A 12,920-nucleotide genomic window follows, 5' to 3' on the forward strand; every position below is an offset into this window, starting at 1 on the left:
AACTCTGGTGTGCACATGCTCAGGGCACTAGAGCATCCGACCCGCAAATACAGAACGGACGTAGCTGGTCTAAAATAAACACAGAACAAGAAATTCAGATATGCAGTCTCCTCTTGCTCCCACCCCCGGGGCAAGACGAGAGTGGGAAACATGAGACACGCCGTGGTAATGAACTATGCAAATTAGTTTTTTGCAATCCAAGCAAACAAAGCAAAGCCCGTGGGCCCCCACATAACCCCCTTGAGGCCACCGCCCACATGATGTGCAATAAAACCAGAGAACCCAGAGCACAAAACCCGGTGCTGCTTTGCTCCACGGTCCTTTGCAACCAACGCACCGCGAGTTTGATGTGTCGCTGGTCGCTCGCTTTTGCGTGCGCTTCTTCTTTGCTGGAAATATCCTAGGAAACGGGAAAATTTGCTGGAAAGTCCTAGGCAATATGCAAAAAAGGAATCTCTGAGGAACAAGCATAAAGCCACCTAATAAGTGACAGTTTCTAAATGACATTACATTTAAATTGCATTAAATTATCGCGTCTTGCCCCGTGCATATCATCGGAAGCATTAATTTTTCTGCCTAACACCGGATAACCAAGAGTGCCCATATTTTGCATATATCTAGATAAATGAATAAAGAAATAGGATGCGGAAGGCAGATTGGAAAGAAATGGATTTATAAAATAAGCCTGCGAAACGCTGCTGTACAGATGACAAGAAAAAGGACAACAGAAAAGAGCGCCTTTTTGGCGGGTCTTTACATACCAGGCAGAAGTAACCGATTTTTTTTTTCTCTCTCATCAACGCATACACCAATCCGGACAATTCTCACGTGCAATAAAGCGGACATGCAGAGCCACCTACGTGCAAGCGCATGCAGCAACGCGTCTTTGAGACAGGCGTGGAGCAAAAAAATGTCGCGTCTTGCCCCGTGTCTAATCTTACCCCACCTTCCCCTAACATTATGCCGAGTTTTAATAGCTAGTTAGTGGTGATGATGGAAACAAGAGAATCCTTTCAACGAATAAGGTGTGATGTTGGTGTTGGCGTTGAAAAAATAAAAGGGTAACAGGAAGAGACATAAAACGACGAATTCGGCTACTCCCATAAACAAACCCCCTCACGAAGGGAACCACTTGTACCACCCTGAGAGATAGAGAGACCCTCCGCATTTACACGTGGCTAATGACTCGGCACCCTTCCCACTACCTCAGGACCACCGACCACGACAGCCCCGCGTCTGCCTTTGGTAGTGCGCCGTCTGAAGGGTGTTGTCCCACCTCCACCACATTCCCCGTACCGTATGCTCCCCCAACGTGGGCTCTCGACCGACCTATCATATGCACATTCATCCATGGCCTCGGGAAAAAAAGCGACACGCCCGCGGCTGTAGTACATAAACTTGCCCTGGAACACCTAGCCTCGCTGCACCATGGAAGGCAGACCATCTATTCTGATGGGTCTGTGATACCTGGTGGAGCAACTGCAGCGTTTTATGTGCCCCATAAAGATTTTGAGAAAGCGTCCAAGCTCCCCAATGAGATGTCCTCAACGGAAGCAGAGCTATTCGCCATCAATATGGCCCTTCAGCACATATCGTCCTCCCCACCTGCAGAGTGGACGATGCTCATCGACAGCAAGACAGCCCTGGAGATCCTGAATTCTCGCGCCACCAAAATCATCAACGAGGTCTACACGGCTATCACGACCGCATGCGATTCTGTTTGCGCCTCTGGCCACGGTGTGCGGCTACAGTGGGTTCCCAGCCACATAGGCCTCAGTGGGAACGCCCAAGCAGACGCCGCCGTGAGGCGTGCCCATCAAGACGTCGGCTCGCCAGCTAGTACACACTAAATTTCAAAACACCCTTTTTGGTGTAATTCGGCGGTATCATAACTGACTCCCTTTTTGGTGTATATCAACACCCTTTAGAAAAGTTACACCCCTCAGAAAAGGTGTATTCCTTACACCCAAATTGGTGTATTTCAACGGTATCATAACTGACTCCCTTTTTGGTGTAATCCTACACCCAGTGGAATCTGTACACCCTTCTGGAAAGGGTGTAAATGGAGTGCAGCATGTGTCGTATATGAGACACGGCGAAATGAAGTCCGCGAACGCGTCTGAGGAATGTCTGAAGGTGCCATGGCTGGGCTTTGGAATCCCAGCAATCTAATTCCAGCAACCACTGTAAGCCAAACTACATACAGGTACATAAATGATACGGATGATACAGATGGATACATATAAATAAATAAAATCAAATATCGTAAAATATAATAAAAATAAAATAAATAAATCCAGATATTAGTACAAATTTTGTTCACTTGAACATACAGTTCTTCATGGTTTCCTGTTTGTTAGTGCAGTATGTACCCTTGTATTCGTTATGCAGATGCTCTCTTCCTCTGTTCTGTGAATACACAACTTTTTGCTCTGCCAATCCTTTATCGTAATTCTTTTTTGCTGAATATGGACTTGCTTACCACACTGTATTGGACTGACGTCTGACATAATGTCCACAAAACATTGGGCAGGACAAGTATTTTTTTACTTTATGGTATTAGTTAATGATGAAGTCATATCGTAAATATTAGGTACTGACAGCACAAGAAGGTAATTCGTTATTGGCCACATATCCATTCATTGCTTTTTCTTAAGAAAATGTCAAACTGGAACACATGTTTCACCCACTGTGGATGTCCCCCAAATAAAAGTCTCATTAGTATATATGTTGTTCATTTACACCATATTTACACCAAAATGTGATAACACGTTGGAAAGAGGGTGTTTCGAAACACTAACACCCCATTAACACCTCTTCTGGTGACTGTTTTTTCCATAGAAGGTGTAATAGGGGAGTATATGCAATGTTACACCCTAATTACACCTCAAACACACCAAAAAAGGTGTTCTGAAATTTACAGTGTATACCGCTCACATCGTCTGCCTGCCTTATAAAGATCCGCCAGTGGTGCGCCTCCGAAATGCGCCGCTCTGCCGAAGACGCCGTACGCACTTGCGTATATCCAGTCCATTGACCCGGCAATGCAATTCACCCCACCCCAGCAGCTCGTCCGCGCAGAAGAAGCGCTGCTCCATCGGCTCCGACTCAACGTCGCATATACACAGCAATACTTGTGCAGGATCGGAAAGCGTCGCTCAGCTATCTGCACTACCTGTGGCGCAGTAGCAGACGTCGAGCACCTCCTACTAACCTGCTCGGAGTACTCTGCAGCCCGCGCTGTCCTCGCCGCTCGCCTCCAACGCTTAGGACACGGTTCGCTCTCACTGGCCGTGGTTCTCGGCCTCGTCGCACGCCAACAGCAGGGAGCCGTTACAAGGGCTCTCCTGCAATACCTACAGGACACCCAGCTGAGGGTTACGCTGTAACCTGAGAACCGCGGGCCTGGGCGCTCGCCTCCACTGCGACGAAGCCGGTCGTTTCGTTAATTTTTGGCTCCACAAGGGCGTAGCAAGCCGACATAGGTCTGGCTGACTTCTCCCTGCGTGGACGCCACCTCTTGTTCATTAAACTTATATACCCACCACCCTCTCACGAAAAAAGAAAAAAAAAGCCCCCTTCGCCTGCCATACGCGGCGGCGATGAAACGAACACAGGACAAAACATAGATGGGTAGGAATCCAGCGAACCGGTAGAGATGTAGGAAGGGAGTTGCCTCAGGACAGAAGCCGCCGATATTTCGAACAGAGACTGTTCTTCTTCTGGGCACCACGTCTTGGCACGGTGCCCAGAAGAAGAACAGTCTCTGTTCGAAATATCGGCGGCTTCTGTCCTGAGGCAACTCCCTTCCTACAGGACAAAACAAGCGGTTAGCGCAGCGCACAATGAAACACACAGGCCTGTGACCCAAACCTATCGTAAACTGCCCCCAGCGCACTACTCTGTTTTTAATGGCGAATTGGGGTGGTCATTTCCTGGCAACTTCTTTTGCCAGATCCCGAGCAATTATGTTGGCTTAGTCAAAGCGAAGTAATCTCGCATGTTGGCGTGGCGCTTTCCGGGTACCCAGAGTTTGCCAGCTAGCACTTTTTTCGCCCTGTCTCAAAACAACCGAGCAGCGGGTTGCACATGCGCACTGCAACGGTGGCGAGCTCCCCCAGTGGCACGCACGTAAGTTCACGTGGTTTAGCAGAACCCGAAGACGGGAGACCGCGATGACCCTAGCGTGATCCAAGTAACTAAAACCGCTAAATTCGTGGCACTCATGTTCGGGTGGCAACGGTCACGTGATTCAGCTCAGGCGCGGGACTAGCAATTTCCGAACGCTAGGCCGCGTTGCCATGAAATGACAACCCGAATTCACCATAAGTTACAAGCGCTGACAAGGCAGCGTCCCTCTTGTCAGGTGGCCAAATACCCAGCACTTTTATGAGGTCAAAGTTTCGGTTGTTCAACCGGTCCAGGGTAGATTTTCATGTGGCACTTTGAGATGCCCGGCTATCTGGAATAATCTCCTGAGAATGCGCTCAGTGTCTTTCACTGTTGCACAAAGAGCACAGTGCACTGATATCAGTCTTCCTTATTTTATGGAGGAATTGGCGACCATATGCGAACAACAACAACAACAGAAAAATCATGACTATGATATGGGGTGACTCATCTCTGAGTGATACGGTGAGTTGAAACGGAACCTGTGCAAAAGGGTCTGCTTGAGGTAACGTGGAATGAGGTAATGAGGTAAAAGGGTGCTTGAGGTAATGTGGACGGAACACTGAATTTTTGCTCCATGTCTACTAGATGTATCAGCGAGGAGTGCCCGTCGCCTTGTATCCATTGCGTCTAAACCTAGTGTCTGGACCAAGTGGAACGACAATTCGCAGGAGAGTAAATTTCCTTGCTACATGGCAGAGTACCTGACTGGGCAGCAGTACCGAAACAGAGTGCATTCGCCAGCAGTTGCGCATGGCTTTTCTAGCATTGGACGAAGGGGCGTTGCCACGAGAACATACATGTGATAACGACATGTCGCTTATGAAGAGACAGGTTTTGTCATGCAACAAACAGTCTGTGTAAAGAGATCTCAATAGGTCTTGCACATCTGCATTGGCAAAAGGCAGGAAGCTTCCATTAGGTGCACTAGGGACACAGGAATCAGTGCAGCACCATGTACGCGGCATCACAAACACCCCCTTGCAAGGAAAGTGACACGTCGAAATTCTCAATTCTTCAAAGCATAACGCCGTGTTTTAACAAAAACACAGCTGACACCAACAGCAGTCCATCATCCGTGGACACTAGAACTTCCTCATATTACCATGACTGTTCTTGGTGTATATCAGCAAAAGCCAGCGCTATACCACCTCCAATGCTGAAGCGATACTGTCTGTTTATGATGGAGAGTCGTCGTAGTAGGATTGCAATTTTCACTGATGGGTCAACGTGAACATCAGGATCTGCATTTGTTATACCACAGCAAAGCAGAGAAGGAATGGTATGGCTGGCCCATAGAACATCGTCGACAACAGCGGTATTGGTAGCCATACCGCTGGCAATGCAGTATATAGCCGCACGCCAGCTGCCTGCGCAATGGGTCATATATTTCGATTCAAAGGCCGGTCTTGAAGCCATAACATCGTTCTTGGGAAGTGGCTGTATAGCACCAATAGTAACCCTGCGCCTTTTGTGCTCTGTGGGGACTTCAACGCCCACAATGTGATTTGGGGCAGCACACGCTGTGATGCAAGAGGTGAAAGACTTGCGGGCCTGTTTGCCGACAGGACTCTTTGTGTTCTAAATGAGGGCTCTCCGACGTTCATTCACCCCACTTACCTTTCATCGTGTCTTGACCTCACCGTTGCATCGCCATCAGTAGCCCGCCGGTCTGTATGGCGCGTGGACGCTGACACCCTTGGTAGTGACCAACTGCCAGTTTTGAACAGCATACAATATGTCCGTCAGTCATCTGCCTCACATTGCGTTACACGGACAAACTGGCAACACTATCAAGACGCCATCAAGATTGCTTCTTCAAGTGGTGGGCTCCGAAATGAGCAGGACTTCCGTCGCGCAGTGGCTAATGCGACGCAGGAGGCTACAAGGACATTCCGGCTCCCTTTTCATACATATGCAGTGGACGCCGAATACGAGCGGCTCCGTGCCCTTCGTCGCCTCGCGGAACGGCGTGCGCGACGCATTCATCTACCACACGACCGCCAAGAAGCGCGACGTGTGCAGAAGGCTGTCCACCGGCACTTGTGTAGACTCGGACGGGATCTTCGGCGTCGGTTTTCGACATCTCGTGTCTCCCCGTACCCCTATATCTCGGATTTGGGGAGTGCTCAAGGGACTTTCTACTCCCGTGATTCAACGGCACCCGTTCCGCTCCCTGTCCTTGGCCACCTCGCGTTCTAAACTGTGCATTTCGGAGGACTATTGCGTGCGCCTCACAGCGCAGCCTCAGGGCGTGCTCTCATCAGCTCAAGGTCTTCCACCCGGTACGCAGTCTTCGAAAGACCCGGCTCTGGACCTGCCCCTTACCCTTCTAGAGCTGGAATCTTCACTATGGGACTGCTGCACTACGGGACTCTCTTCTGCATACCTCCCCTGGAGCAGACCAGATCACGTATAAGGCCCTTCGGAATCTTCCCCTGTCAGGGCTAGCATCCCTCCTACGGATCTTCAACGAGAGCTGGAGCCAAGGGGAAGTCCCTAACGAGTGGAAGACCGCGATGGTGGTCCGTTTACTGAAACCAGGTCAATCACGACGTCAAGAAAGCGTACGACAGTGTCCTCCATAGCGCAATCATGGCGACGCTTTCAGAAGATGAAGCCGGGGACTGCCCCTGGTTATGGATTAAAGACTTCTTGGCTGACCGCTCCCTGTTGGTGCGCACCGCTGATGGGGACACTGCGACGTTCCGCGTGCACCGCGGTGTCCCACAAGGAAGCGTCCTCAGTCCCCCCTTATTCAATATCATTATGGCTTCTCTTCGTGCGCAGCGTCATAATCATACTCACATTACAATATATGCTGACGACATATCTGGACTTCTGCGGTTCAGCGTGACACGATCCAACGCCGACTACAAGGTTCATTAAACGTAATTTCAAGATACCTCTTGCACCGCGGCTTGGTTGTCTCGCCTAGCAAGACAGTAGCCATGGCATTCTCACGAAGATCATTCCGTAAGTTCCCGCTTTTCATTGATGGCTCACCCCTGACCTTTGTCACGACCTGCCAGTACCTGGGAAATACAACTGACCGTGGCCTGATGTGGTCCCAGCATGTGAAGCTGCTTGCTACCAAGGCAAACTGTTTGGTAAATGTACTCAGGCGTATTGCTGGTGCATCCTGGGGCCCGTCATGCACTGACATCTGTCGTGTCCATCAGGCCCTGGTGTTGGGGACATTGCGGTACAGCTTACCCATCCTGCATGGTTTCAGTCGAGCCCAAGAACAGGAACTGCTCAACATCCAGGCCCGTAGTCTCCGTGTCTGTTGGGGGGTCCCCAGGACAACGGAGACGTATTCTGTCTTGGCAGAGGCGCGAGAGCAGCCGGTTCACATACTGCGGGATGGTGATACCCTTCACGCTTATACACGCTACATTACACGGCACCCGCTCCACTCTCTTTGTCGCATTGATGAGGACTGCCCGACACCTGCTTTCGGCAGTGCCATTGCCCGCCTGAAAGGGAGCATTCGATCTCCCGCGTCTACACCATCCTATGCACCGGCGATGTGGACTCTTGAAAGACCCTGTATTCACTCTAACATCCCTGGCCTCCAACGCAAGAAAGATGTCCCCACAGTCGTGGCCCACCAGCTCACAGTGGAGCACCTCGCCTCAACACACCGACTAGGTCGCCATATATACACCGATGGCTCAGTAACCAAAGAGAGTTCGAGCGCGGCTTTCTACGTTCAAGATGAAGACCTGGGGCACGGTTTCGAACGGTCTCCTATTCAGTGTCCTCGACAGAAGCCGAGCTGTTTGGTATCCTGGCAGCACTGGAGCATATTACCGAATCCGGGCACGGAACGTGGGTCATTCTTACCGACAGAAAGGCATCACTAGATATGTTGTCGTCATCTCGCCCCAGCATAATAAGCGATTTGCATACGATGACGCTTCAAAAATTCAATGAACTCTTCGCTACTGGTTACAACATCACGTTTCAATGGGTCCCTGGCCACGTAGCCGTGTATGGAAATACCCGAGCCGGCGCAGTAGCGAGACGCTCTGGGTCTGATGACACTTCGGCCCTCGCACCTCTGCCGCTTACAGCCTCCACATGCCGTCTATACATACGCCGTCGGTGTGCCACATGTGCTCGGCAGTTCCGTGCCGAAACTACGACTTACAACTCACTCCTACGGTCTATCAACCCACTGATGGAGTTAATCATCACTTGCCACCGCAGCCGTAAAGAAGAATCCCTTCTCCACCGCCTACGACTCAATGTTGCCCGTACACCCTCACTTCTCTTCAAAATGGGTCGGCTAAATTCACCGAACTGTAATGTCTGTGGAGTGGAAGCTGACATCCCACACCAACTCCTGTATTGCCAGCAGTAAATCCAACATATGGACACTCTCCGCTGCCGTCTGCTCCAGATTGGCTGTAACGAACTTTCGTTGGCCGCTCTTCTTGGCCCCGTCTTGCACCCCGTGGGCTGTCACTGCCCCTTTCCTCGGTTTTCTCCGAGTCTCAGGACTTGTGAACTTCACGTAATGTTGTGCTAGTGCTTATTGCCTTCTTTCTTTCTTTCTTTTTTTTCTTGTTTTCTTTCCCTTTCCTTTCTTTTTGTTTTTCTTTCCCTCCTTTTTTTTATTCCCCCGTTTTTCTTTTTTCTTTCCTTCCTTTGTTTCGATTCCCCCTTTTCCTTTTTCCTTCCTTTTCTTTTTTGATTCCCCTTTTTTTTCTCCTTCCTTTTCTTTTTCGTTTTCCCCTTCCTTCTTTTCTCCTTTTTTTTCGGAATAGCAAGCCGGTTCTTTGCCTGGCTAACCTTTCCTTTCTTTCTTTCTTAATAAACATATCCCCCCCCCCCCCCATAGTACCAGACATTCTCATTGCATACGAGAAAGCAGTAGACTCAGGCCACGACATACTAATTCAGTGGATTCATGGACATACAGGCATACGGGGTAACGAAGCAGCAGATGAGATACACACTAAACGTTTTTGAACCATTTTTGATGTTGAGGTAGGGGTACCATAACTCACACCCCCTTCGGTGTAAAAGTTTGTAGGTGTAATGAAATTCACCTAACTCTCAGGGTGTATTTTACAACACCTTGAAACTTTTACACTTAAAAGGGTGTGAGTTATGGTACGCCCACATTACCTCTGAAAGGGTGCAACATCTACTTAGCGGGCACACTGGTAACTGGACGATGCTCCGATTCAGTTTTTGGTGTAAATCAACAACCTTAAGCAGTGGTGTACCGTTGAGTTTGAGTTTGATTATAGAAAAAAAAAAACGGAGTGGCGTAACGTGTGCAGCTTTGTTTCCATATCATGCATACAAGCCAAAGTAAATTCATACCATTAACATGTAATGCATTGTGTTCTTCCAATATAGCAATTATGAACTGGTGCCATATTGGACCAAGGTACGGTCTGATATACGGAAAATAATATACACGCTTAAATTTAGAGATAAATTTGAAAAATCACATAAATAGGGTGACGAACCAAAATCTCACTTAGAAAGGTTTTTTTCCTTCCTATTTGCATTGTCTTGCGAGCGTCTGCAAATTCGATAGCCGTGCTCGCGTTCTAGTCAAAACGAAGGGTGAGTGATCTAAGTTTAGCTTGATTATATAGCACACAGAAACACAGCAGTGAGGAATTGCTTGGTGTGTCAACTCACCGCCATGATAAAGTTTGTGTTTCTTACTTTTTTTTGGTATGAGGATAAATTGGGACTCAGTGTAAGCGGATATTATATTCCACTACAATGTCAAATGTTTTAGAATAAGGCAAAACGCCCTTAAACCATTCCTCCCTCATTACACCTTTAACACACCGATGTATATGTGCATCCAATTCACACCCATCTATGAGAGGATCAGCCTCGAAGGGGTGTAATATGAGTGTGATCTGTGTGTTTATTGTAAAATGCACCCCTCTTACACTAACATAGGTGTAAAAAAATTAGTGTGTAGGGGTTATAGCGCACCTATCGTCAACGAAACACATGGTGACCTATTGCAAGCCCGATGTGAAAAACCTGTTGAAATTGCTGACAGGAGACATATGCGAAAAGACAGACGTTTATCGTTGCTTCACCAGACAGACCCGGAGCTGAGATTCCGTGTTCGGTACAGCATACCTCGACCTATTCAGACACTTTTGCATCGGTTTCGACCGAACGTCCCGTGTGGTCGGCAGCTTATCCATAAAGTTGCAAGTCTAGTTCAGCAAACTGTCCAGTGTGTGCAACTGTGGAGAACAGGGAGCACATTTTCACTGCACAAGATATGCACCTCAAAGATCTACATTGACACCTGCTGGGTGTATGGGAACCCAAGAAGGGAGATGCTGCATTGTCAGCCCTTGTAAATTTCATAGTGCGTTGTGACATCGAAACTGTCTTTTAGGACCGCGTGCTACGCATGCGTCGTCAAGTTGCTTGTTCTACTTTTAGTTTGTCGCGGCTCCGTTCAGTTAAATGCAGATAAGTATGCATGTGTATATGCAGGTCTGCAGTTCGGGTGGGCTGGCCAAATCGAGCCCACCAACGCTCTGCCCTCAAAGCTCTTTTGACCTTTTCAGACACCATCTGACTTCGATCCATATTGTGAAAGGGCTCATTATTTAATTCCCCACATCACCACCAGCATGGGGTATCGGCATGGCGTACCGCCCCTGGCGATGAAACTTCACATTCATAATCTCAAAATAAAGTCGTAAAGACGAAGAACACACCCAAAAGAAGAAAAGAAGGAAAAGAGAAAACCCGCCACTTCCGCGATATATATCGGCCAAAGGCCAATTCGCACGTTAACGCATTCGTTAACGTATAGCGCGCAATAGAGAGTTTTAGGACATCCTACGCTATCACATTTGCGTACGAAATGGATAGCATTGATGGTTCTACGCATGCCCATAAGAGAAAGAGAGCTTCGCGCAGTGCGCAGAACCACCGACGCTATCTGTTACGTACGCTGTCGCCTTTGCGTACGATGTACTAAAGCACTCTAATGAATCACACGGTCCTAGCTAATAGACTGACAAGCAAGCATCCCTCTTGCCAGGCGGTCAAGGACCCAACAACAATAATAAATTAAGAAGTGACGATGACATGGGATGTTCCCCCTGGTAGCTACAGGACCCTACCCCACTTCACGGAGGTTAATATGAGAGGAAGAATTATGGTTAACGCTAAGCGACGACAGGTCGGAGTTCTGTTTAGAGCTCTTCGAGGAGTCCAGTGGCTTGCATGACCTAGGGCCCAGGCTCAAGGACCCAGCCCTCGGTGTCTTTCTCGTGACTTGCCTTATTGTTGACACCGCACTGCTCTGTGCATGAACACATTTCCTGAGCATGGTCCGCAGCCTTTATTATCTTTTTTCAGCCTGTCAGGAATTTCTCGATAAAAGTCATACGAGCTGTGATACTCCAGGATCTTGTGTCGATCAGCCGAGCCGTTCAGAGTTTGTCACCAATGCACCATTATGCTTTCCACATTGTCAGTTGACCCAGGAGTTAATCCAGACAGGCGTATAAGCAGACCAGCTGGTGGATGGACTCCATAATGTAGAAGCCTGAGTCTGGGCACACAGAGTCGTGTGTTCGTGTCGTCCCTCTGTGTGCCCAGAGCCAGACTCAGGCTTTTACACTATGGAAGTAATCCAGCAAATAAATGAGTTTGAAAAATGTTGTTTGAACACCGTTTTGACCTGCACGAATGCATACGGTACAGGTTGGTCCAAACGTACGAGCTGCTAACCTAATTTCGATTGATTGAGATGAAAGGAAAAAATCAAACGGTTCCACCAACATGCGGAACACCATGGCTCACATGTCGCTGAACATTGACAATAAAGGTACAGAGGCACCTCACAGTCACCAGGAGGGGCAAACAACGATGTACAATGGTCATTAATCATTACCCACTGTCAATCAGTCACTCACAGTGTTGCACCCGCTACCAAAACGAAGTAACGGAATACTGCTACTCGCTACTCTCCTGAAAAGTAACGCTGTATACAGCGTCGCTACAAATACCGCTATTGCTACCAAGCAAAAGTACAGAAATACCATGATGCTACTTTTTCGCTACCATACCGTCCTGCAGGCAACACCTTACAGTAGGCATCGCGATGCCCAATGTGTCTAAAGACGGCGTAATATTTATATTTCCTCACATAGACTGCATGCAGCATAAATTGTAGCACTGCTTACAGCCAAGATATGATATTTCGCGACGACGACGAAGAAGTCAAACTGTGTAGACGTGGAATTTTCTGGTCCTGAAAATCTAGCTGTTGTTTCCTCATTCCATTACCATATCTGCGCCTGAACTCGGACAGGTCCTGCCCTACTGTGCGGCCTGGGGGACCCCTCCTAGCCATGGAAGTCGTCCGAAGCGGCGACAGCGCCTCGTCTACCGAAGGGGCCGGTGCCGGTGACACCGACTCCTCTTGTAGCAGCAGAACAATTATCCTGCGAAAGAGGCAGATCGACAGAGAAATCGCTTTCACATCATCTGATGACGACTACCGACCCTTCGAAGAGGTCCCTAAAAGAGCGCGAAAGACCGCTCGCCCAAACACTGGACAACACCCTGCGCCCACGGGAGTCACGGTGATATTCGCTCCCCGTGACGCAGCAACGAACCTCGCCAGGCTGAATCACCTGAAGATATCAGACTTCCTCACTTCTGAGTTCCCGGGGAGGATTAAAGAAATAAGACCGAATTTCGCGAAGAACATAATCGCGGTGGATGCC

At 48.7% G+C, this 12,920-nt stretch overlaps 2 protein-coding genes across 2 annotated transcripts in view; both read right to left on the bottom strand.

Moving 5' to 3' along the window:
- Nucleotides 1-12,920, bottom strand: part of LOC135386003 (angiotensin-converting enzyme-like) — a 274,926-nt gene that overhangs the window by 71,114 nt on the left and 190,892 nt on the right. The window lies entirely within an intron of this gene.
- Nucleotides 1-12,920, bottom strand: part of LOC135386005 (angiotensin-converting enzyme-like) — a 79,081-nt gene that overhangs the window by 21,074 nt on the left and 45,087 nt on the right. The window lies entirely within an intron of this gene.

The sequence above is a fragment of the Ornithodoros turicata genome, chromosome 2, assembly GCF_037126465.1.
Source record: "Ornithodoros turicata isolate Travis chromosome 2, ASM3712646v1, whole genome shotgun sequence".
NCBI lineage: Eukaryota > Metazoa > Arthropoda > Arachnida > Ixodida > Argasidae > Ornithodoros > Ornithodoros turicata.